The sequence below is a fragment of the Crassostrea angulata genome, chromosome 8 (genome assembly GCF_025612915.1).
Source record: "Crassostrea angulata isolate pt1a10 chromosome 8, ASM2561291v2, whole genome shotgun sequence".
Classification (NCBI taxonomy): Eukaryota; Metazoa; Mollusca; class Bivalvia; order Ostreida; family Ostreidae; genus Magallana; species Magallana angulata.
In genome coordinates this window covers 50,116,158-50,143,513 of record NC_069118.1, presented here as the reverse complement: position 1 = coordinate 50,143,513, position 27,356 = coordinate 50,116,158, and the positions used below count along the sequence as shown (strand labels likewise).

The 27,356-nt window shown below is 31.6% G+C and overlaps 2 long non-coding RNA genes across 2 annotated transcripts; one reads left to right on the top strand and one right to left on the bottom strand.

Annotated features, from left to right (window-relative positions):
- The first annotated feature begins 8,818 nt into the window (after positions 1-8,818).
- On the top strand, positions 8,819-10,025 carry LOC128158404 (uncharacterized). The gene is made up of 3 exons (XR_008239977.1): positions 8,819-8,939; positions 9,588-9,643; positions 9,818-10,025. It is a non-coding gene; the product is annotated as an uncharacterized LOC128158404 (long non-coding RNA).
- A 12,692-nt stretch (positions 10,026-22,717) lies between these two features.
- LOC128160199 (uncharacterized) lies at positions 22,718-26,012 on the bottom strand. The gene is made up of 4 exons (XR_008240255.1): positions 25,474-26,012; positions 25,203-25,258; positions 24,599-24,688; positions 22,718-24,178 (listed from the first exon to the last, which is right to left on the bottom strand). It is a non-coding gene; the product is annotated as an uncharacterized LOC128160199 (long non-coding RNA).
- Positions 26,013-27,356: the final 1,344 nt, after the last annotated feature.

Below are 27,356 nucleotides of genomic sequence, written 5' to 3'. Positions count from 1 at the left end.
ACTCAGATAGTGATTCATGCATGTGATGATTCAGTATAATTATGTTGTAAGGAACGATATGATTATAAAAGAAAGAAGTAAGAATTTACACGGATATGAAGAGAGTATTTCAACATAGAATTTAGTTCGATATATCTTAAGTTTTCCTGGCTTTTATACGATTTTGATATTTTACATGCCAGGAAAAGGTCAGAAACGACGCCAATACAAAACTGGAAAGTCACTGCCCCCAAGTGGATATCTCTTTAGATATTTAGTGAGCAGTCCCTGTATTAGGGAAAACAGAGAAGAGTTTAATTCAAAAATAGAAACATATACTTGGGAAAATCACAAAAATACTGAGAAATCCGTTTATTTTCACACTCATATAGTATACACTAAGGAAATTATACGGGTATTCCAATTTAATTGCAACATACTTAGTACTATATTTGCCTTTTAAAATTCTTGTGAGAAAAAAACATCTAATATCTTGAAGGGGTGGGGTGGGGGTGGGTGTTGGAATTGCATCAATGAACATATGCCAAAAGCCAAGGACACACATAAAGTTTCTCATTTTAATATTTTTGGGAATGTGCACGAGAGTTTAAGAAAATTCACTAATTGAAATATTTTTGAAATTTCCAATTTGAGGACCACGTTAAACCGAAACAACGTGTTATAGGAAACTGTGTACTAAAGTTGCTGTACCCCTTTTTTGTGGGTTTTTATTGATGGTTCAAGTTTTTCTCACTTAGTCAAGGCTTGAAATTTGTGTTTAGAATTTATCTATACATACTGTGTCATTTTTAATCTTAAGTTACTTAAGATAAGTCCATTGATATTTTTGAGCAAGCCTTTTCCTATTCATCTTTAAAATTCGAAATACATGTGTTAATTTTGATGCATTTGACATAGATATTTGGTCACTTTAGATAAAAAAAGAATAGCTATATGAATTATCTAAATAGTTACTTGCTAATAAAATTAAACAATTTGAGAGATGAATATTCCCACAGCTAAGCTATATAGAAAAAAATCTCTCACATGAAAATGCGAAGAAGCTATTTCAAGTAGTACATGTATTTTCAATCGATTGCATAGAATAACAATAATCCCCTTCAAATCTCTCTCTCTCTCTCTCTCTCTCTCTCTCTCTCTCTCATAAATTCTAGCTTTTATCATGCGGGTTTTGATTGATTTAAGTTTTTTTTTTCTTTTTTTTTTTTTTTACATAAACAAGCTTTAAATTAGCTGTAAATTACCCGAATTCTCAAGCAGAATATATACGTCGATTATACATAATGTTTTTCCATAACTGTGTATTTAAGTATAAAATTTGATGTCATAACACCAAATTTTATTTGTAGAAAGATACTAATATAATACTTAAGACTATGTGGTCACCGGGACCCACCATCCTTATATTCGAGCGTTTATAATCAAATGTTAAACCAAACAATGCATTTCACCTTACGTATACTTAGACATGTCTATGCTCTCGATGTTTTAATTCGAAATAAATAATAAAGATCGTAAGGTATGTGATGTTCCATGGTAAAATTTCTTTAATATTTGGAAAATAAAAATCAAATACTGGTAGATGGTTCGGAATGGATACTCTACCTTCCCGCAGTAAAATTAAAAAGAAGTTGCAGCCTATATTAGACAAAGAACACATCTAGATCTCTGCAGCTACATGTTGTATGTATGATCACCTAGGAAGCCAAATATGTACGTCATAATTTTAAAAATATTGCCAATACAAAACTTAAAAATTCGAAATATTATCTTTATGTTTACATCTAACGCCCTTTAACCTGCGTTTTAATTACTTACTGCTGATTCTTGATTACTTTCTATATTTCCAAGTATGATTGCTTTTTGTTAACTTTCAAAATAGGTTTTTATTATCGATATTTGGAGATAAAAAGAAACGAACCTTGTTCAAAATTACTCTAAATTTCACAGCGGTTTTGACACTACAGAGGAAAGGCGATTTATAAGCCAATATTTTCCACATGCAGACAGTAACTGTTTTATGAAAATTTAAAAAAAAACAAGAATCGTATAGATAAACCACATGACGTGGGATTCGCCCACCCCCCCCCCCCCACTCACACACACCAAAACCAACTCCTCCTAAAAATATTTAGTTCCAGGGGTAGATCCAGAATGTGAAGATAGAGGGGGCGTCAGTATAAGACAGGGAGTCTAGAGAGGCCGCATTGTGGCCTCCAGATGGTCCAGGGCAAAGTCCTGTTGGTGACCCAGGGGGCAAAGCAGGCCCCAGAAGCTCCAGGAGTCTAGAGATTTTGTAGGGTAAAAAGGAAGTCTTTAAATAGACGTATGAGATATTTCTTCTCGTGATTACCGGTATACTTAAAGTAATAAAATTATTTACAATTTTTAAAGGTTTGTAGATTTAAGACCTACAGTCATCAAATTCCTCTGTCTTGTAGAAATCCAAGAAACATATCCTTTTATTTTTTTTCTTTCGAATGACTGTAAATTAATCAGTTTAAAAACCAAACTCAATAGGACAATGTAAATTAATGAAGTTTTAATAAAAGATAACTATATATACCAGCTTATATTAAAATAACAATGGAAGAGTCGTTAAAACACTAGTTAGTATTACCAATTACTTAAAGGTGGGTATATAGGTGACTGGTCATATTTGAACCCAAGGACAGCGTAACCAAAATGTTTTTTCCTGGGATTTTTAGTTACACCATTGAACACACGCGTTTTCTGAATATTGCACCATTGAAACAGTCTAATGTAGAGAAATCCCCCAAGTTAAAAAAAAAAGATAATTAAGACTCACAAGTTGTACATTTTCTTTGCCAGAAGGAGTATGATTTAACTTTATTTGGACAATTTTTTTTAGGGCTGTGGGGGGGGGGGGGACGCCGGGTGCGACCTCCTTTACTCCGCCACTGATTTACCGCTTATTCTATAAAATGTTTCCCTTTCCAAGTTTTGTGGCATGCAATTGCAACATAAATGATAATTGATTAATAAGTAAGTAATAGAAAGCGTTAGACTTTTATGCATCCCCATCCTTTGTAATGTTTAGAACTAACCTACATTTTCACTATAATCAAAAAATGGACCCAGCAAGTACATCTGATTGAAATTGATTTATAACGATATATGTACATTGATTTCTTTGTTTTAAATGATGGGGTGTATGGGTCGTATTTGACAAAAAACAGAATTCTTAAAAAGTCGAGCTATTCAACGGTAGTATTTTGTACGTAGTTATACATGTATATGTACATTAATTAATGAAGCAATCTATCTAAAAGTTATTTTGATTATCTTGGTTGCAGTTCGCCCTTACTCTTAAATTCACCTCCTTTATATCTAGATATGTCATTAATAAAATGGTAAAAACTTTCCATTTTAATTCATATACATGTAAATATGATTAAATTAGAGCGTATAATACAGCAATGTTACAATATGAACAATATTATATGTTTGCACTGCATTTCATTTAGATTAAATGTCTTGAGTACGACTTTGAGAAAGCTTCAAAGCTTACTCAGAAAATCGCATTTTTGTACTCAGCCGGAGTACGAGTAGGAGTATGAAAAAGTTTTATATCCTCGATATCTTGAGTAGGAGTACGATATGGAGCACGGAGTACGATTTGTATGGAGGGTAATCGTGTTCAAAAATCCAGACACGTTAACTTGTAAATCCGAATATGCAATCGTGTTGATGTGTGAGCCTGAGCATGAATATGTGTAATTCTGTTCGTGTAACCTATAAAACTCGGGCATAAACACGTGTAAGATTTGACTCAGTTCCTTCGCATGATGCACATTTTGCAACTTTATTGTTTACATTGGTTAATTAAACCTTCCACTTTGCACACTTTCAATCCGTAGTTTCTGCATTTGTAACTTCAGGCTCGGCAATAGCACATCTGACATGATACAAACTGACAAATGTAAAGTCTACAAGTTTGTCGAATTTTGACATGACCTTATATGGCAACTGCCTTGCTCCGGGAAAAGGCATGCCGTAACCGCCGGACCGGAATGAACGAAAAATAAACATAATATTCAGCTAAACTGTTGTAATAAGCTTTTAATGAACGACACCTTTTCTATCGAAAACACCGGTATTATTTTTAGAAAAAAAATTGAGGTATGATTGAAACTGGACCAAACAGGAAGAGGTTTATGTAGAAAAAAAAATCGTTGCCGATGTGACGAATGCGCTAATTTCCGTAATATAATTCTCATGGTATTATAAAAGGAAATGCCTAATACTTTATATCTCTAAAAAAATTGACATGTAATTTAAACTGGAATATAAGTAAATGCGTACTCTTTTCTAGAAATGAGACGGATCAAGAAATTTCCTAAGGGGGTAAATATATATTTTGAGCGGTGTGGGGTTCGAAGACCGCCGTGAGGTCCCATGTAACTCCATTGCTTCTGAATTCTAAGAATGTTGAGAGTGAATTTTTAACCAGGTTTCCGATTATTGAAATAGTAAAAATTGCAGACGGGCGAGTGGCTGTCAAAAAGGTACCCTTATTGTACCGATAACTCCTCGAACAGTTTTCAAGATAGGAAGTTGTTCTTTTGCAGATCATTTATACATATATATCAGAAGTATGCAAATTGCTAAGATTTTGATTTCTGATAATTTATAAAAATATCAGCTGTTGAACATTGCATATAGAGTACCCCATTTTTACTCTTGTTATTTTTCTGAATTAGTTAGAATAAACGACCTGCAAGGATTTGGTAATTTTTCGCGGAAAAATTTATGTTACTTTACATGTATTTATTCTTTTTGTTGTTGTGTAAGTGAAAGATAAATTAATAGTAACACAATCTTCAATAATAATAAAAAAAAAAACTAGCGTATATTTTTGTGCGCCATAAATTGAAGTTTTACTATGGGAGGCACTGTAGCTCAAAAATCGTCCATCTGTAGTTTTAGACAGGGAGCTACAGACCTGCAGCTAGTTCACAAGTAGCTGTAAAGCTGTATTATGCTACATGTAGCTCTCCAGAAAATTTTTATCAGCCAACTTCACAAAGTGAGTCTGTATTGAACCGACATTCAGGACGTCATATTCAATCCCGTAATAATTGCTTAAAATAATTTTAAAAAAATGTCAATTTTTACCTGCATGATAGGCTTTTTTCCCCTTAGGCTATATATTGCCGACAATGCAAAGAAACATTTCTTAAAATAATTTATACACATTTTAATTTCACGACAGTTAACCTTACCTTTGGAATTTTTATTCATTTTTTTTAAAGAGGGTGTCGCTTCTTATGTCTCGTATTACCGGGTAATCACAATCTCAAAACCAATGTCTTTAAATACTAATAGTTTGTTTTTCTTATCGATAACTTTGCAACTCAGCTGACGGACCCCGTGTAATTTTTCGCTTTGGTGGTGGGGGGGGGGGGGTCTTGTCACAACTTTGTGGTAGCGATAAGGATGCATTTGGAGATATTTTCATAATTCAGGCGAGGCCTATACTTTAGCCTAACAATTTGTTGCATGTACTCTAATAACAGTGGCGTCGGAAGCAAATTGAAAGGGGGGGGGGGCTAAACTAATCATAAAAAATATTGACAAGAATTCCCGTAATCATAGAAATTCTAATCCGTGGGGGAGGGTATACCAATAACTCCAATCTTACCTGCCCATTCCCCCCCCCCCCCAAAAATCATGACATTCCTAATCCGTGGTGGTGGTGGTGGTGGGGGGGGGGTGCTAGTATACCTACTATGACTCTAATTTTCAATATCACTATTTATATTTCATTCTCTTTGAGGTCTTTTAAGGAACAATTTTGTTTGTTGCGAGGAAAAAGGAGGGGGGGTGGTGGTTGAATCCTCCCTGTTGCTATGTTCCTAATGGTTAGGTCTAACTTGGCAAAAATGGGGGGGGGGGGGGGGGCTAAGTCCCCCGCCCATAGCCCACCCCCCCCCCTCCCGGTTCAGACGCCTATGAATAAAATGCGTATAATATATCTTTATACATGTGTATTCAAACAAAGTCATTAAATGTAGTTTTTTTTCAGTTCTAAGAGGATATCTGAAGCCGATCGAATTCTTTACTCGCATCTTTTATACATTCTCTTGATAAAATGTACACCAATCTCATAATTTAATTTTCCGAAAAATAATACTCTATGAAATGTTGATATCCAGAGATAATATGATTATAGGCTGCCCGCCGCCGCTTACCTAATATTTTTTTTTATTCCGTCCCTATTCCGGCGATTACGGTATGCCTTTACCTGCAGCTAGCCCTTTTCTATCAGTGACGTCACTGTTTCCATATAAGGTCATGTCAAAATTCGACAAACATGTAGACTTTACATTTGTCAATTTGTATCATGTCAGATGTGCTATTGCCGAGCCTGAAGTTACAAATGCAGAAACTACGGATTGAAAGTGTGCAAAGTTGAAGGTTTAATTAACTAATGTAAACAATAAAGTTGCAAAAAGTGCATCATGCGAAGGAACTGAGTCAAATCTTACACGTGTTTATGCCCGAGTTTTATAGGTTACACGATCAGAATTACACATATTCATGCTCAGGCTCACACATCAACACGATTGCATATTCGGATTTACAAGTTAACATGTCTGGATTTTTGAACACGATTACCCTCCATAGATTTGGAGTACGAGATCGTACTCAAAAAAGTTTTATAACCTCGTGGCCTGGCTGTAGGCAGGCCAATCGCCAATGTTACTATAAATAGCAAAAGTAAACAAAAAACCAAACAGCGTCAAAGTAAAAGCTTCCGCTATACCAAATAGTTACACAAAGAGCCACGTTTTGTCAAAAGTGTTGGCATTTTGTTTCTTCTTTTTTAATTTCGAAAGAATTGTCTATCTTTTTTTATTTTCTTATTAATAATGTGTTTTATAAACAAGACTATGCATTTTGGACACAATGCGCATGAATTTCCATGAACTACTTTGCTGCGCGTTGCAGAAATGGGAATTGAATATGTATAACGCTTGTTGCAAAATTCAAGGCAGCAACTGTTGAACTTTTTTCTACTAGACAGACATATTTTTGTTTATAGCTGCTTACAAAATTTGGTAGCTCTCTGACGCTTTGCCGACATTAAAAGCATGAGAGAGAGAGAGAGAGAGAGAGAGAGAGAGAGAGAGAGAGAGAGAGATGGAGAGAGAGAGATGTTTCAGTCTTTACTACACAATATGCATAAAGACACACCCAAAGAGCCCGGCTTTCAGTACTTCAGTACTTTGATTTTTCGGTTGATGAAATAAAAATAATGATTTATTAAAAAAGATTAGATGAATTGACTTTTGCATTTTGTGTCCATTTACCTTAAATATAAAACCAAATGAATTAGGAAAAATTGCTGGTCCAAAGCCAATTGGAAGCTGATTCAATGGATCATTATATGATGAAGGGGAAAACTACATAGACAGTCATATGGGGTACTCCGTGTCTCTTTTTACAATTGAGTTGCAAATTATGTAAAACGCATATTTATAATTGATTGTTTGGTATCAACAGAAAGAATATTATGAAAGAAAACAGATCTTTATCACAAAATATTTCAATGTAATGATGTTTGAAGTAGCGACCTTGACAGTAGTTTTTATGACATCACCGCTTTAGTATATGGCGGGTCACTTTCTAGTTTTTCAAATCGAAGGTTAAATACATAAAAAAAAATCTGACAAAAATAATATTTTAATATTGATGCGATGTTCCTCAAACTGAAAAAAGTTGAAAATGCATGAATTAGGAATACTTTTGATAGGTTTTGTGAAATAATCTTTACAGTTTTTGAAGCATGCATATAAAATTGCCTATTTATCATCATACAGTTTGTCCATTTTCTTCGATTATTCAAGATATAACAAAACATAAATGAAAAATATTTAGCAGCGTTTTCACTAGACACATTTCTTCCATCTATGTCAGCAAAAGCAATAATTAAATATTAACAGATTCTCTTAAAACTTTTAGCATGTACATGTACTTCCTATCGGCAGTAAGTTAAACAAAGGCGCTACATATTCAACACTTTTGCAATAATCTTTCTTGTTTAAAAAAAATAATGAAATTGTTCATGACCAAATTGATGTTTGAAATCAAATTTATGAATATGGATGTCAATTATTATGTAAATGTGATTTTATGCAAGTTATATTGTAACATAAATTACATGTAAATTTCAATTGCGAGTAGATATGTTTTATTTATTTTATTGTCAATTGCCCTCACAGGAATTGTGATATAGACTATAGCAATTAAGCAATTATCCACCTGATCAAATTCCCGTTTCGCACACATTTTTTCGATACCTAGAATTCAAATGTGTGCAAAACGGGAACAAACCGTTTACAATTGTTTATATAATAAAAATGACAAATGCAAGCTAGTTAATTGTGTAAATAATACACACTATTGTAAAACTGCTAAAATAACGTCTTTTGTATCGCAAGTCGACAACTTCGATATATAAAAAAAATTCCCTTGATATACATACATCTTAAATATGATGAAACAAAACTATCATGAATAGTAAACCATACTCAGCTATGTTAAGGAAGGTCTAAGAATTCTACCACGTGTGATTTAGAAAAATTTGCATAAGCCCCGCCCCTTATTCATGAGATTTTACGAGATATGGGTATTTCGGTAATTAACAAACATCTACCAAAATGAATATGATTAATTATTGGGTTTGAATGGTTCAAGAAAGGTGTACTGAAATAAAATCATAAACTATTCTTTATATCTAACAAAATCATGAAATTCCTAAGTCGTCTGATGACGTGTCAAGGCTGACTACGTCACATCGGCGCTTGCAGCTGTGATCAGAATAAACATGTGGAATTCAGTGATACATCTCGGAATTTAACTCGTTTACAACCAGCGTGGACAGATATCGGCATAGGATTCAACTGAACAAGGTAGGATTTATCTGTACTTCCCCTAGATATTGTTTTATAATATTTAATATTGTTGGATGGAACGGAAACGAAGTGAAATTCGTCGGCTTCGATTTTATTTACTTGTTTACATTTGTTTTCATGTAATATTGTGTTTAAACATCAGTTTGGTGACTCAGTCAGGCAAAGTAATTGTTCTGCGTTTCGCTAGTTTTGATCATAAAGAGCATTGAGGCTCATTGTAGCTTTTTACTGGTCTCATATCGCGATAATATTAGATCGCATTTCCTCCGTGTTCAAAGTACACAATAAAAAGTCCATGGCCAAACACTGTATGTGCTAGCACTACAAAGATTACTGTGAGGATCTGGAATGATAATATGATGATTATAGACAAGATCGTAATGTTGTTTAAGTAAATCGAAATGTGTTATTTTATTAAGTTTTCTTTTATGAAAATCTATACTAATTAATTTTATTTAAGACAAAATTAAAGTGTGTTCAAACTGAATTTCCACACATTTTAAAGAATAAACATTTGATTATGCCTGTTGTTAAATCACTGAAATTGAAACCGCCATTAAAAAGCCCAATAATAGAGAAATGTTTCATTTTCATGTTATCTTGAACACAATAGCTAGCTATTTATGACACATTATTCCTTTTCAGGGTCACTTAGGCAGTAGATGGTCCACTGAAAACACTTGTTGGGATGTTGATAAAAAGTAGGTACTATATAAATATTTCTTTTACTCACTAACTTCAACTTCATGTATAGTTTGTTGTTTTTAAATATCATTTTGATAATGATACTAATGTAACCTATTATAATAATTTGCATTGATATCTAATCTATTGAAATGAAATTTGAAATTGATATTATATATTCATCATTTCAGGTATTGGTTTTCTGATCAACTGGACTACCTCCTAATATCAAAAAGACAGAAGAGAAGAACATGCAGTGTGCAAGAAGAATTGTCAATTTCCATAAATTCCACATTATGACTGAAAAATACTAAAAATCAGAAAACACTAGTCGTGTTGAACAGTTTGTCACAGAAAAGCAATCTCTATAGTATTTGTAAAGTTGATTATTAAAATAAATTCTTGATTATATTGATATAATGTTTCTTCTTGTTTTCTTAAATTAGTACTAAAATATCAATTATAATACAAGTAAACCTGATTATACATAAAACGAATTTATTCACCAGCATAGTAACATAAATTATTATGAAACATAAATGTGTAAATTACAAACTCATCACTTACACCCCCCCCCCCCAATAAAGGCAACTGATGAAATTATTTTTTCCAATTTCAACAATTTTGTAATGATGATTGGTGTGAACAGAAACAACATTTTAACATTATTTTAGTGAAATTCACAGTGTTTAATTATTTTAAGAATGAAAATTAAAATCATGATCTTAGTCAGTGTTGCGTTTGAATTTCACGCAAATGACGCTGAAAGTGAAATGGGTCAGATAAAATGCAGTAGTGCAAGGGCATACACTTGATCAAATATATTGAAAATTTCCATGTCTTACCATTGTATCCCCATTATATCAAAAAGTGCTGGGAGCTGTATGAAATAGCTACGCATTTGATATAAATAAGCGTTAATTGCGGGAAATCCCTGTAAATTGCTGTTCATACACTGTTTACATTGAATCTAATAATTGTTCTTACTTGAATATTTTAAGCTCCCAGCACTTTTCGAAATTTTGAAGGTTCATTTTACAAGTTAGAAACAGAAATAACGATATTTGTTTATCTTATGCCCTTGCACTTTGCATTTTTTCGTATTATTCCTGGTTCATCTATTTTTAGCAGTATCACGTGACAGGGTATTCCCAAGAGACTCAAAAATTGCTCATGCGATAACAAATTATTTAATTTGTATAATCGATAAAATATCACTTTGTTTAACAATTTTTGGGAATAGAATACCAAGATTGTTCAAAGGCTAACATTTCATGTGATAAATATCGCTATTTTTTTAAGGACGCCCTTAACATAGCTGAGTACCTATTTTTAAAGAATTAAATCGATGTTCAATAACAACGCAATTGATCACTAGCATTTATAAGATTAATGAATTTAATTTCCGAAAATTCAAGGAGGCGTGCATGTGAAATTTAAGAATCTTCAAGATCCTTAACAAACGCTTGACAATAGATCTAAAATTTTATACACACTCTGCATTCTAAAACATATTTTTAAATATTTCAACATAAAAAAAATTAATTGTATCTAAATGCGAGTTCATAAACATTCAAAATATCAGGTAGCTTTCATACGGTTTTGTAAAGATAATAGGAGTATTGTAAGAAATGAGAATGCATACGCTTACAAAAATTGTAAATAACATAGGTAAGGAACATACAACCACACACAAGGATAAATTACAACTGTAAACGTTTTGAGGAGTATTTCAATATTTTGAAATCAGTTTCGTTTCATATGTTAAAATTTGATAAGAAACATTAAATTCGAGTCTATGCTTACTGAGTATTGATTTAAAAATCAATAATCTATTCGTACTTATATAATATACATCTATCTTGTTGGGAAATACATGTTTAATTTAGAATTATTAGAATCTTTTTAATTATTGTTGTTATTTCATTTATCGGGGTATATCCATCTTTAATTCTTTATACTTTAGTAGGTAAATTTCATTAACGAGTAGTAATGTATATAACATACGTTTAATAAGTTAAACTCATTATTTATCAAATTGATTTAATCTTAATTCATTTAGAAATAGGAACAGTTATCGAACAATAGGTATTTTTTTAGTTATACGTACATATGTACATGTACAAATATTTTAACAAATGTGAATGTTTTCCTTAATAACACGAAAAACAAACCTAAAGTTAAAATTCTCTGTTTATTTTGCCTTAGAAACAAAACACTCGCCATTTTTGTGCACAGACTAAGGACTTACGCCTACCTATTAGCAGGCGTATATTTAAACCCAAATGTAGTCCCGATTAAGTTTCCGCCTTTTTGTGAAACGCAACTTAGTCTGGTTTTGAGGTTTAGTCCTTGATTTAGTCCGGACTAAGCTTACGCCTGGACGTAGGCCTTTTTGAGAAACGGGCCCCAGATATTTTTTCCCTTTTAGTTGAAAAATACAACAATCAAAGATAAGATGTTTAAAATCTTCTTCCCTATGACAATTGATACAATTTTTGTCTAAATCTGTTTTCCATTTGCTTACATATTGTTAAATGTTAAAAGGTTATGCAATAGTTTTCTTTATTTTTTCTGTATAGATATTTTCCAACACAGAAAAGTCATCAAGTAAAAAAGTATTTGCCCACAAACTTTCCATTTAGGGTGTGTTTTTATTTTTTAGAGTTTTGTTGAAGTGAGATACTAAAAAAGAAGATTGAATTTTGCCCTTCGATTCACTTAATATGGCCTTGAAAATTAAATACAAATTTTAAATGTCTTCCTTTTGCTGAATCTCGTAGGTTTGTTTATGAAGCATATTTTTGAAGGGCACTTTTGACAGTTTTGACTGTACTCACACAGATAGTTGTTTGTAGTTTTAAGCGTGTTCTTAATTTTCTGTATTGTTATAAATCCATTTGCATAAATGAAAATAACACCATTTACAGTCAATTTACTCTCAGTCAATGCTGGAAAAACAGAGGTTTTCCTTTATAAGTTATGTTTTTATTAAACCATATATTTTGAATTTATTTTGAATTTGAAGTTTTTCTTTAAATTATTGTTGCACTCATTATTGGTTCATATCACTTCTATATAGAAATTTTAGAAGGTATTTTATGTTTAGGTCTTCTGTCTTTGTTACATTGCTAATCAATAAATAGGATAGGTCTAAATTATATCTTCCAATGCAAGAGTTTATTAATTGTTTAAAAAATTGTCAGATTGTATAAGCTTTGAAACCCATGCTGCTATAATAGCTTTGATTTTTAATTAAAAGTCGGTGATACCACCCCCCACCCCCCCCGGACATGTGCTTTCTCTGTTTCCCCAGAGAAACAATAAAATACTTCTAATTATTTGCTTGATAATATCTTGTTCCGGATATTTAAGTATTTTTACTACATATAAAAGTTTATAGACAATTAGAGAGTTGATTATTTGACATTTCCCAAAGATCGTCAATTTTCGTATTCGCCAAGAATCTAGGATTTTTTTGCATTACCAGTTTTTTTAATTACATTCTTCATTGTTGCGCCCAATGTGGATCCCTCGACATTTTACAGTGGTCCTATATATATTGGTATTTTGTATGAAAGTTTGTTCTTTAAGCATATTTTTCAGTTCCTCTTAAAAGTATACATTCAGTTTTTGATAAATTTAATTTCGTTCGCGAGAAACTTCCAAGTAGGTCTTCCGTCCGATTTGTTTTATGTGCTACGATGAAATATCGATAATCTCTGCCAAATCTGAGGTCCTGGTGAAACTTGGTTTTTCTTTTTCTCGAGACCGGAAACAGATGAACGAATGTGATTTATGAAAATAAAAGCTGGTAGTTCTTGTACATTTACCTAGTGTACATCACTGTTTATTATGAAGGATGAAACACCTAAGAAAATCTGTTAAACATGTTAAAGACATGAATAGTTTGAACCCTTCCGGTGAGTACCGGAAGTTGCCAAAATAAAACCCTTAAACACATCTTCAATCAATTGTCTATCATTCATAAAAGTGTCGTGTCTCAATCACTTACAGTGACTGAAATCTCGCGGGTATCAAATTTGTAAAAAGAATATGTACCTAAGATATTTGATATATCTCACCGAAAATAGAATATGTTCGCTTATTTAATATTGTTTAGTTTTTTTTTTGCTTTGTTTTTTTTTTTTGGTTTTTTTTTTTTTTGATGAAATGTTTATTAATAAGCCAACTGCTTTTACATACATCACGTACATACATCACAAATTTTCAAGGACACAAAGTATGTTTAAGAAAGCAACGAAAACAATTACATCAATAATGCATATATAATGAACGTTTACTAAGAGAGAAAAAACAAAATACATATTGAGCACCTTTTTTATTGAGAGAGAGAGAGAGAGAGAGAGAGAGAGAGAGAGAGAGAGAGAGAGAGAGAGAGAGAGAGAGAGAATGGGGAGAGAGAGAGAGAGCACTCTAGAGTGAGTTAATCACAGGGGTCCAAATTTCCCAGTCTGTATTGAACTTATCCATTTCACTTCTTTCTTTTGCACAGAATTGGAATACTTTATATAACTGTTTTAAATCATTCATAAGGGCATTTACTGTTAATTGGTTTTTCTGGCATCTACTTCTGTATATGGATGAGTACAATATTGAACGCTTTTGACTTCACATCATCTAAGACACAAAAAATAAAAGTTTTATTATCAAGGACTATTCTAATTCCTTTAGAGTTGCAAACTCTAACAAATTCTGCTAATAAATGTTGTACCCTTGGACATTCCCATAATAAGTGATATATTGTTTCCTCAGCATCTTCACAAACGGTACATAGATTAGTATCCACTTTACCAATTTTATACATAAAACTGTTTGTAGTTAATATATAATGGTTTATTCTGTACTGCAACCATTGAAATTTAGAGTCTGAGGTAATAATAAAAGGTTAATGAAATATTGAAACCCATTGTTTTTCTGTAAAAACCAAATGTCTACCCCATTTTTCTTTTCCCACTGGTGTTACATTTGTCTGATTTAATATATCATACATTGGCTTTGAACCTTTTTTTGTTAATACAAAGGTTTTAATATTAAATGGTATAAAAGGTTTGAAAACTTCATTTCTAATGAAGTTGTATTTCATTAGATCTGAAAGTACAGCTTGTCTTACTCCCATATATGTTAAATAATTCATTTGAATATTAAATTTTCTTTTCAACATTTCAAAATCTAAAAAGTTTTCATTTTCATCAAACAAGTCAATTACACATCTTACTCCTTTAGCATACCATGATTTATAAAAAAAAAAAAAGACTGATTTCCTATCTTAAATTTATTACTGTTCCACAATGGCTGGCAACAATAATCCTGCCATGATTTTACATTTTTAACGATTCTTGCATTTGCATAATATAATCTGAACCTGTATTTGATAGCTTTTCTAAATTAATAGAATTCTCCAGCAGTGTTTTCCATTTTGAATTATTATCCTTAATTAATCTCCTAATCCAAGTAGACTTTAATCCTTTAATATAGGAATTTATATCAACCATCCTTAACCCACCATGTTCATACTTCTGAGTACATACTTGTCTTTTAATTTTATCACATTTTGAGTTCCAAATAAAATTGAATAGAATATTGTTTAATTCTTTTAATGTTTTACTCTGAGGGTTTGGTAAGGCTTTCTGTTTCAAGGGATATTCTATCACAAATGTATGTATCTTTTATTAGACCACAATTGGAATATGCTGCCGAAGTTTGGGCTGGTTGCACACAGATGGACATAGAAAAATTGGAAAAGGTTCAATTAAATGCCGCAAGAATAGTAACTGGGCTCACAAGTTTTGCTTCAAGAAACTCAATTTATTTTGAAACAGGTTGGGAACCTTTGGAACACAGAAGAAATAGAGCTAAATTAATAACTATGTACAAAATGCACAATAACTTAGTACCTACTTACATACAAAACATTGTACCATATACAAGAGGCAGTGTTTCAAGGTACACAACTAGAAACTCTCTTGATTATTCTGTTCCAAAATTTAGATTAGAACTATTTAATAAATCATTTATTCCTGATACTGTCAGAAGATGGAATGCCCTAAGTCTTAATACAAAGGAGGCAACCTCTATTAAAATATTCAAAAAATGTTTATACAATGATACGGTAAAGCCAGAGAAACATCTTTCATTTGGAAAAAGATTTTCAAACATAACACATACACGTTTGAGACACAACTGTATTTTAAATTCTGACTTATTCCGCTGTAACTTAATAGCCAGTCCAAACTGTTCGTGTGGTTTATCAGAAGATGCATACCATTTGTTTTTTGTCTGTAAAAAGTATACAAGAGCTCGGAATTCTCTAATGAATAAGCTATTGACATTAAGTTACGTACACATTATAGATGCACATTTATTATTATGGGGGGATGATTCGTTGACAAATATACAAAACACTGAAATTTTCAAGACAGTACAAATTTTTTTGAGTGAATGTGGTCGTTTTTCAAAAAATGTTTGAATTTATAAGGTGATATTATATATGCAGTAGATTGTTTATTCATGTATATTATGTTTATCCATGTATATTTATGTGTATTCAATATTTCAATATATTTAATGTATGGCAATATTTATAATATTTCATTACTAGGAGAGGACTATCTAAGTTTTAGAACTTGTGTCTTATCCTTTTGATTTATTCAATAAAATATGTTCAATTCAATTCAAGGCTATAAATAAGTGGTTTAATTGTGAAATTAAAAGAGACTTAACCAGTGTTATCCTTCCAATTGGAGTCAAGTGTCGTTTGCTCCATTGTTCGATTACAGATTTTATCCTAACAAGTTTCTTGTCATAATTAGGTTTTACAATTTTATCTAAATCTACATCATAATATATGCCCAAAAGTTTGAATTGAGTTGTCCATTGAAAATTCATTTCTGAACAGATTTTTTCTTCAGAATATTTTTTACTTCCTATCCACACAATCTGAATTTTTTCTTGGTTTATTTTAAGACCAGATAATTTATAATAGTCATCTATTTCTTTCATGGTTGCCCTTAATGATTTCTCAGTTCCATCAAGGATTATTGATGTATCATCTGCATATTGTAATATTAAATATTGGGTGTTATTAATTTTGATTCCTGTAATATCTTCATTATTTTTTATTTTAATTGACAATATTTTTAAAAAGTTTGATAAAATGCCTGCCTGGGACACACAGGACATAACATTACATTGAAAAGTTTTAATCCAGTTACAGATAAATGGGCCAAAATTAGAATAATTGAGTGTATTTTGTATAAATTCCCAAGCAACAGAATCAAATGCTTTCTCAAAATCAATCATAACTAATGCCCCTGGAATATAATTATTTTCTGTATAGTTCATCAGATCATAAATCAATCTAATATTTTCCCCTATATATCTTCCAGAGATGAAGCCAGTTTGGTCATTACAGATAATTTTATTTAGAACAGTTTTTATCCTGCTTGCTATACAACCTGACCCAATTTTGTATATAACATTGAGCAATGAGATAGGTCTCCGGTTACCAAGGGAGAATTTACTCTTTCCCTCCTTGGGTATACAAGTTATAATTCCTTGTTTCTGAGTAGATGATAATTCTCCTACTTTATATCCATAATTTAAAGATCTAACAACAAAGGAGCCTATTTTATTCAAAAACATTTTTAAAAATTCAACTGTGAACCCATCACTGCCTGGACTTTTATTGTTTGACATACTATTTAAAACCGAAGAAGCTTCCTTATATGTTATATATCCTTCAATTGATTTTCTTTCATTTTCAGATAATTTAGGGACAGAATAATATTTAATATTGTATAGTTAACATATATAAGAATATGTACTTATATATATTCGATCATTCCAATGTAAAATATAAAAAAAAATAAGGAAAACATTTTTAAGTGCTTTCGGTGGCGACCGGAAATTACGACGAATCAAACAAAATAATGTAAACACTGATACATACTTAGGGCTATTATCCAACAAAGTCTAGTTGTTCCATCGTCACCGTTTTAGTGATCTCGTGGAGTCATTGGTTTTTTTTTTTGTCTCTTGAATGGAAATAGACAAACGGAAATGCTCAGTGAAAATAAAAGTTAGTATTTCTTGAATATTTTACAACTGCACTTTATTGTTAATAACTTATACTAAAATTGTCAAAGAAAAATAGTTGAACATTCAAACAGCTGATTTGTTTGAACCCTTCCGGTGAGGACCGGAAGTGACGGTTGACAGATGAAAGCGGTAAACGCATTTTCAATCAAATGTCTATCATCTATATAAGATTCGTGTATTGATCACTTGACTTTCTGAGATCTCGTGGGTAAAACATTTATTTAATGGGATATTTGAGATATCTCACGGGAAATAGATTTGTTGGTTTATTTTACATCGGATAGATGACATATGTATGGACTTATACTTATATTTCAGTTCTACATAAAATAAAGTAAATGCAAAAAAAAAAAAAAAATTGAAGTGCTTCCGGTGACGACCGGAAGTTATGAAGAACAAAACAAAATAGTTTAAAGACATGTACAAGTATAGCTCTATAATCCTACAAAGTCTGAATGCTCAAGAAGATGCGTGGGTCGTAAAAGCTACAAATCAACGATAAATCGTAGGTGCATGACTACGGCAAAAATAATGTAAACAAAAAATAAATTCAGATCACTTTCAATCAACTCTGAATAGATGGTTTAAATCGGTCGAATGGTTTCCGAGAAATCGCGTGCACAAATTTTGTTCGGAAAAAAAGAATAAGAAACAGTACGACACTATAAGGTCTTCCGTTTTGCGTCAAAAATATATAGTCTATTTTACTTTTAGCATAGTTGTTGCCATCACACCAGGTGAACCAATTATGTTTTGGTTTTATTTTATGCCACAAATCAAGTAGTTCAAAACGATATTGTAAATTTTTTTAAACCGTTTAAAGTTTTGTCGTTTTCCTTTGACATTGAGCAATTAAAGTCACCAACAAGAATTATATTATTTTCATTCAAACAGTACATTGATATCTATTTTGATACCTTTTTAACAAAGCTTACTATATCGTTTTCAGTATTTTGAGCATACAGGTCAATAAGTGTAATAGTTTCGTTTTTATGTTCACTATTTAGTACAACTACCCTGCCGTCGGCTGATTTGTGTTGGTTTTGAGTTAAAAATAAAATTTACTACTAATCAAAAATTGAAACATCGTTTCATTTGTTATTTATTCTAAGAATTGTTTTTAAATTAGCATGCGCGGGACCAGAAAAGGAAAGCCAAATATTTATTTTGAATAATTGTTTTATGTAAATTTAAAACAAATTAATATTTCACCCCCCCCCCCAAAAAAAAAAATTGGCATGCATTATACGTCTTGTGGATGCCACTAGTCATTTTTCTGGAGTGTTCTGTCCGTCTATTAAAGGATAATGTCATCCTCCAATCACGTTTAGTGTTGAATACAAATTTTAACTATAAAAAAAAGCTCTCTACAGAAACAAAATATCCGTGCTACATAACTGTAAACAGTAACTTAAACTCTTATGGAACAAGATAGCGCAGATGCCCATTTGGTTTTATCGTGAAAAACAATTTCAAATTATTTTTTTTTCAACCAAATATACTAGATGATGTTATATTACAAGTTTACAAAAGCATAATTTCTAACTATATTCAGTTTTGATTATTTTAACAAACGATAAGAATTTTTTTTTAAAGTTTTGGTGGTATCGAACCCACAACCTAAAACCCTAGCTCTATAAAGTTAACTAATTTCTGGTGCTCTAACCACTGAGCCATTTCAGTCACAACAAACGTCTTTGTGAAATGCTAAATGCAACTTCAACCACGAATTTACTGACTTGTAGTAAAAACTCTCTAAAACGTTAAACTGTTGGGATACAAAATGACATTTTAAGGTATAGTGGGTCATCTCTCCACGTTTTTGTTGATTGAAATCGGTCTGATTTCCTTTAAACCTAATATATAGACTATGGCAAAAATATGGAGCCCAGACCCACTCTATAAAGAAAAGGCATTGAAGTTCTAAAACTGACACTTTTTTAAGGTTTTGACACACATACGCCAGTTTAAATCAACCTATTCTAAATATTTAACATATTTAAGGGTTATAAATCGATGTAATGGTAAATATTCATTGTTTTCAATAATTTAGAAAGAAATTATGAGATTTGTTCATATTTTAATTTTATAGTATCTTATCTATCCCATATTCACCCATCTTCTTTCGCAAAATCTCTCATCTCTAGTTTGACCCTCTGATTCAACAAAAATATTTCAACTCGCGGTGTGGAGCTTCAGATTCAATGAGAGGGAACTAATGATTCAACATTTTAGAGAGTTTAAAATTTGAAAGATCCTGGGCTCATTTTTAAAAAATGATATGCATTATCACAACGGTAAAGATTTCATTAACAAAAAGTCACTCCAATGAAAAGTAAGATGTACTTACCCCTTACATACATCAATTCAAACTTCACCAAGTGTTACTTAAAGAAAGATGGGATAGTAAATTTAAGCCACGAACAATTACAATCACTCTAAGTGGTAGAAGATCCTGAAATATCAGATAATTATATAAATTGAAATAACGTCATCTTTAAATCATATTTAGTGTTTCATTATTTTTCATATTAAGATGGCTCAGTACGCCTTGAAATAATTTCTCAAATCAGCAGGATATTACTTGATTATTATAGATAGTATAATGAAAAAGAAGTAAGTTTGTCAAATGGGCGAAAAACATGCATTTTCGATAAAAACTATGATGTTCAAAAATCTAATTCATTTAATATGGACAAAATGCCTGGGCGTATTCGAACTCATGTTCTGTGGTTCACCAGTCGATGCTTTAAACACCATATATACGAAATCTAAAAAAGTATAAGTATTGATGTTGTGAGGTACCTTAAGGTATAATATTTACATCTACCACGTATTATCTACTCTATTTCTTACGGACACTTACAGTTAGAACCATCTTAACACGGCCTTGGACTTTCAGTAGGATGTAACCATCCATTTCTTGCGTCACAACAAGTTAAAATGACGCTGGTTTCAAGCGAAATACATACCGATTGCGTAGCCTTAGCTCAAAGGCTAGACAAATCTAGTTGATTTCAAAGGGCCATAGCTGTAATGCCAGCAATGAAATAGACAGGCCTACGTCACAATGCAGTTTGAAACAACTACCCAAAGTCCAAGTTCTTGTTAAAATGGTTCTAATTCATGGCTCTAAACAACAGTAAGACTGCAATTTACACGCCCCGTTTATTTAAAATGTCGAAATCTACAGCGGCTGAAACTGACAAGACTGAAATTGACACTTAAACGTTGTGAATGGTTCAATATTTGGCCATAAAATGCATTTTCAAAATTATCAGAGACCTAAAAATAGTAAATCTTCGCTTGCAATTCAGTAGCCGTCTCTTAAATCTACCGCGCTGTGATGTCATTGACATCAAGATTTAGAATGATTTTTTTTACAAGGTTTTGCTATGTGATATTGTTGATTTCGAAAGAATGTAGCTCCACAATATGTCGGTGACCTTTACCCACTTAAGATCTATAAGATAAGTGACGATCCAGGAAGTCATCTCTACTTATATTTGGGCGTAAACGTGTTTCTAAAAACGGATTTCTATATACGACAGTGTAAAAATAAGATCGCGAAAAATTTGTAGATTTTATTATTTTCCACCTATAAATCTACTTTTTTTTTTTCACTTACAACATTGAAGTATATCAGTTTGAAAACGTTCCATCACATTTGTCACATCAGGTGCAGTTACTAACCCCTCCCCCTAAAAAAATAAAAGAAATAGTTCATCAAAAATTTTCTTAAAGTGGTATGGGATAACTCAATACGGTGACGTACTTTCGATCGAGATATACAGTAAATTTAATTTTTCTTTTTCCCCTAAAACTTCTTTCCTTAAAGTGTACCTAACAGCGTAGCGCAACGGGTTACAGCGTTACCTACAAATCTGTAACTCATGAGTTCGAATTCCGCTGTAATTTTTAATGATTTATCTTTCTAAAGTATTAAAAACATATTTTTTTGTTGAATATTGTAAAATATTAAAAATTCTAAACCAGTGAAAGTATTTACATTTTCCAGTGCCTTAGCCTGTGATAACACTATGTATCGATTTTGTACTATATAACCCACAACTTCAAATGACGTATATTTGGGGTGCCAAATCTTTCGTTGAGTAATATGAGGTTTAATTTTGGTCGGAGCGTTATCCAATCCAATAATGCCCGAAGGTGTCCCATACCATCTCATAAACTAAATAAATCAAAAAGTTTCTTGTTGTAGATTTTCTTTACTTTGATAACGAAAAAATGCCTTCATTTAGTAACTGCTATCTTAAATGTCTTTCCAAAAAAGTAATCTTTTAAGTTTCTTTTTTTTCCTCCCTCTCTTTCTTTAAATGTTGTTTTCGCTTTGGTTGTTTGCTTTTCATAAAAGATAAGACGCTTCGCTCACTTATAAATATAATGTTAACAACACGAGTGATCTCTCCTTTAACGTAAACTGGAATGCTCGGAAAAACTAATCTAAGTGTAGAGCATAATAGTTTTAAAGAAGTGATGTATTTTTTAATCCTGAGCACTGTCATAGGCTTGTTAACTACATTGTAACATTAGAATATGCATCCTTGGTGAAATGAAATTTCACTTTTCTTTAGGTTAGATAGTCAACAAATTAACCATCAGATCTACTTACAATTTAATGTTATTTGATAATAAAAAATCTATACATTTGGTTACTTTTATATATCATATTATATATACCCTTCTTCTAAAGGAGATCGACATGGTCTAAAAATGGCGGCGACCAAAAACTATAATGGCCACGACAATGGATCCCTCGTAAGTATAGACCAGTTGAACTGGTTACTGCTATACTGCTCCATTAATCTCATTTAAATCCAACACTTTTTGATTTTTTTTTTTTAGAAAAGATGCACATGCCTATCACAGATTAACAAAAATTATCTATCTCCCAAGTGTTCTTCTTTCACGGTCCCTTCTATATTTAAAAAAATTCACATTATTTTCTTCAGAATGTATATATTTATTTTTTACTGTAAGGCAGTCAAACAAAATATCGACTTCAACATTCAAATAGATATCTATCAAATAAAAATGTTTTAAGAGTGTTTTAATTCTTTCATAGTACTGAATTATTTAGCCTGACTTGCAACCATAAGAATGACAAATATGACCCGCTTTTACAGATAGATAAATATGACTTTGGACTGAATGTACAATAACTTTGTTTTAAATCATAAATACATGAATAATATTTTTTAAAAATGAACAACCATTTACATGTATTTCCTTGACTCAGTAATTTTTATTTATCAATCACAAATGTTTTTGGGTTTTGTTTTGTCCAACATGGTACAACTTGAATTTCGTCCTTGAAAATTTCCATATTGTATATTATAAGAATAACAATAATAGTAACATGAACCTTAATTTACAAAATAAACAAATTTTTTTTATTTGAAAACTCTTTACCTGAGTGTTGAAATCAATTAAACTATATAGATGGGATGGGGTCAATTTTTATTGTATGAATGGCAGTGAAGACAACACATGCAAAAATTAGTTCATTAATCAATTTTCTCAAACAAAGTGACAACATAAAAAATGATGAATTATCATAATAATCATTTTTATTTCCAAAATAAATCATATTTTATGATGATTTGAACAAAGTTGCTTTTCTGTCAAAAAAATATGTACTTATACTGCAGATTTTAAAAAAATATGTTCTAATAAGACCTTTCGCATTCAAAGTCAAGATACCATTAGCATTTGTTTTTCATTCAAGTACAATTGTGGCAAAAACAAAACTAATAAACATGTGTTTCACCTAAATGTACATTTTTGTACATGTACTTTACTAAAAGCGAAGAAAAAAGATGTCATGGGGACCATAAAAAATCAACAAATGAACAAACAATTGCCTGAGACATTCTATAACTCAGATCATAGGATAACAAAGAAAATATATGGTGTCATACCCATAGCCAATGCTGAACCATAAACAATGAAAATGATATCAATAATTTAAATACCAGGTTCTACACTTTGCAGATGGAAAAAAAATCAAACAAAATAGCACAGTTCATACATTTAAAATTAAAAAAAATCAGCATACATCTAATACATATATTTTACATTAAAATCAAATTTACACTATTACACTTTTACATCATAAATTGATGATGACATCATCAGTGACATCAGTGATGACAAAATCACAGATAATAGTAGTACATCTTGAGAGAGGTTTATGAAGCTGGAGGTTTTATCCTTCTTGTAGAGGTCATCCAGTAAATGCGGAGGTCACCTAGTAACGTCACCCTGTTAATCCCCGTTCATCATGACGGAGCGTTTATCGCGGTGCTTGGTGGCGTCCTGTCAATCCCCGTTCATCATGACGGAGCGTTTATCGCAGTGCTTGGATTGGGCTTTGGTTAAGGGTTTGAAAGCAGCAGCATTGGAATGGGTCTCTAGAGAGAACAAATTAACGCATACAAATTATTTAACCAAGATTATTTACATTCAAATTTTAATATTTATAAAGATTTTAAAATCACTTAGGCCTAAAAACAAAAATATTTTGGGTCTCAAGCACCCCAAATTTAGATCACGAAATGCTGCACTGATTATTCTATCACCGCATTGAAAAAAAAATAACTTCAATTTAAAAAAAGAAGAGCTATTCCCCTTTGCAAATCTTGCAACAACAACCCCTTTCAGTCAATCAAATGAGATAAAAAATGTAATTTTTATCAAATTTTGCCTTGCAAACTATGCTAAAAAATGTGTGCATTTAACATATTTTGATTTTCTTTTCCTTTGGAAATCTTCGTTTCTGTGTTGAAGTGAGTGTTGAAGTGCAATAACAAAGCCGCACTGTCCTTACTCACCCTCTCCCTTTTGGTTATCTTCTGAGCAGTTTTTGCTCCGACAGGTATGTGTGCCCCTAGTCCAAACACTTCTCGAACTACAAAATTATCCTACAAAACGAACCAACAGTTTATAAGATCGATGCATTGCGGTTCTAACTCTGATGAAATAAAAAAAACACACAAAAATAAATCGTGTTAGAGTAAAACAAATGACAAATCTACATAGGCCTGAACAAACATATTGGTATGCGCCTAAAAAAGGCACCCTTACTTGTACCATACCTACAAATGGTAGTAAATGCCTGCGAAAGGTAGCTCAACCGGTGAGTTAGTGCACAACTTACCTGTGATGTTGGTGAAAACCAGGGGAGTATTCAACAGAGCGAGCACTAGCCAAAACTCCATATAACCGCAACACAAAATTTGGCGAGCGCTCGCTCTGTTGAACACGCCTCTGTTTTAGCTTTTAGATAACTCTACATTTGAGATTCGTTACACAACTTACCTTTAGATATTGGTAGACACCTGTTTAATCTTTTAGATAACCACTTCCTTTAAGATTTGGTACACAACTACCTCCAGATGTTGGTTGACACATGTTCAAGCTTTTAGATAACCATACCTTTGAGATTCGGTACACAGATGCTTTGGTTTTCATTACCTCATCTTCTTCTTTGGCTAAGTGGTAAAGAAGGGCAAAAATTCATTAGTTTCGGGCATGTGTTCAAGAAGTCTATAATAATAAAGTTCAAAGTTACATGTTTGCCCTATTATAATTAAACGACTGTTGTTTACCTGCCGTAAAAAAAATCGTGTGAATTTTATAATCTTACCCACACTTGATTGATGAATACACTGGAATGAATATTTTAAAAGTAAACAGGCTTGCTTACTTTTTTAACAGCTTTATCATTAGAAACGATGGAGCTATAAAGAGCACTAGACTTCAGCCACCGAGGGCGCTGGCGTGACGGTGCATGGTCCCAGGGGTGTGGGAGTTGATGGATTTATCTCCCTTTCTGTAGAAACTCATGAAGATCTCCTACATGGCCTTCATCACCAATATAATGAAAAACAAATCGATGGTAAAAGTCAATTCTGTATTATGTTAAGAAATGTACATAATCAAAGGCATTTCGTTTTATAGTAAACACCTTGAATCCAAAACAAAATTGAAGATTTTTTATGTTAAATTGATGTTAAAATTATGTGGATTTTAAGGTTGATTGTCAATATTATGTAAAAAATGTGAACTTACGTCAACATCTGTACAGGAAACAACATTCAAGACAGTCAAACCAATGGCACAATGAGAAATATATTACTTCCAACGATACTTAACAATGATTTCTAATATAACCCAGTTAAAAACTTCTAAAGGAACAGTAAAAAACACCAATCATATATTATATCTCTCTCTGTTTCTCTTCTCTTCCTCTCTCCCTCATCTTCAAAACCCGATGTAGTATTGCCATCCATGTATTTAGATAGATAGAGAGATAGAAAGATAGATAAAACTGATAAATACTTGGTAAAAGTTATAGAAAATAGGTTTTAACAGACACAATACTCAAATTCTCTCGAATGAATATATATATATATATATATATATATATATATATATATATATATATATATATATATATATATATATATATATATATATATATATCAAACTTATGTATATATATAACTATTAGCCGGTAAAAATGATAATTTTATTAGAAAAAAAAATTATAAATGATGTTGAAATAGCTACTATCGTAGTATTTCTCATTATGGTAAGCTGGTAATGTGAGTTTCGAATAATATACATCAACTCAAGTCTGTTGCAATGTTGAATAATCTAAATCACAACTATTTAAGGGTGAAAATTAATATAGTTGTTTTGTGTACGATATTCTCAATATCATTGCAAATGTTGGATATCTACAAGTATGTGAACATCAAAATATATAATTAAACGAAACAACTTACCATAGCATTCGGGTATTTTAGTTAGTTGAATCCAATACCGTAAAATATAGACATGAAATATTCGAACGGAAGGATTGCAATCTCCTTGACGGAAAATTTTAACAAAGTACAAAGTGAAAAATAAAGCTAATTATTAGAAATGTTACAAAATTCCAATTAAACTTAAAATTTATCTCATCTAAAATTGATTCGAATGATTCCACGTTTTGGTTTAACAAAAGCAAATCTGAAATATAATTAAACGTTTATATCAAGAAAAAAATTGAAAACAATGTTCTGGTCTTAATTTCTTGCATTTTGATATGACTGTTTAATCTATTGGCAACAACTGGTGATTATCATAATATTTTAGCAAATGATTGTAAGAATATATAGAGAATATCTCAAGATTTGGAATGGTATATGATTTTTTTTATCTTGCGAATTTTGTGTTTTCTATCCCAAAGCCTTGGCGAGGGGTAGAAAATACACATTGATCTGAATAAAAATCATAAATATTTTAGCAAATCATGAAATTCTTTTTATCACATGTTTAATCACGACATTTCTTAAACTTCAATATTATCTGTAAACATTATAATTGTGAGCCGTGCATCATATTCACTACAAGACTTCAACAACGTTATGGATGAAAATATTAACTTGAAGATTAGCAAACAAGCATTTCATTTTCTGATATATTTATATCAATTTATGAAAAAACATTGAAAGAGCACTAAATGATTTACATCTATAACTCTACATTTTTAAACTGAATTATTTAGTTACTTTTTCATTCGACGTCAATTATTCGCCTAAA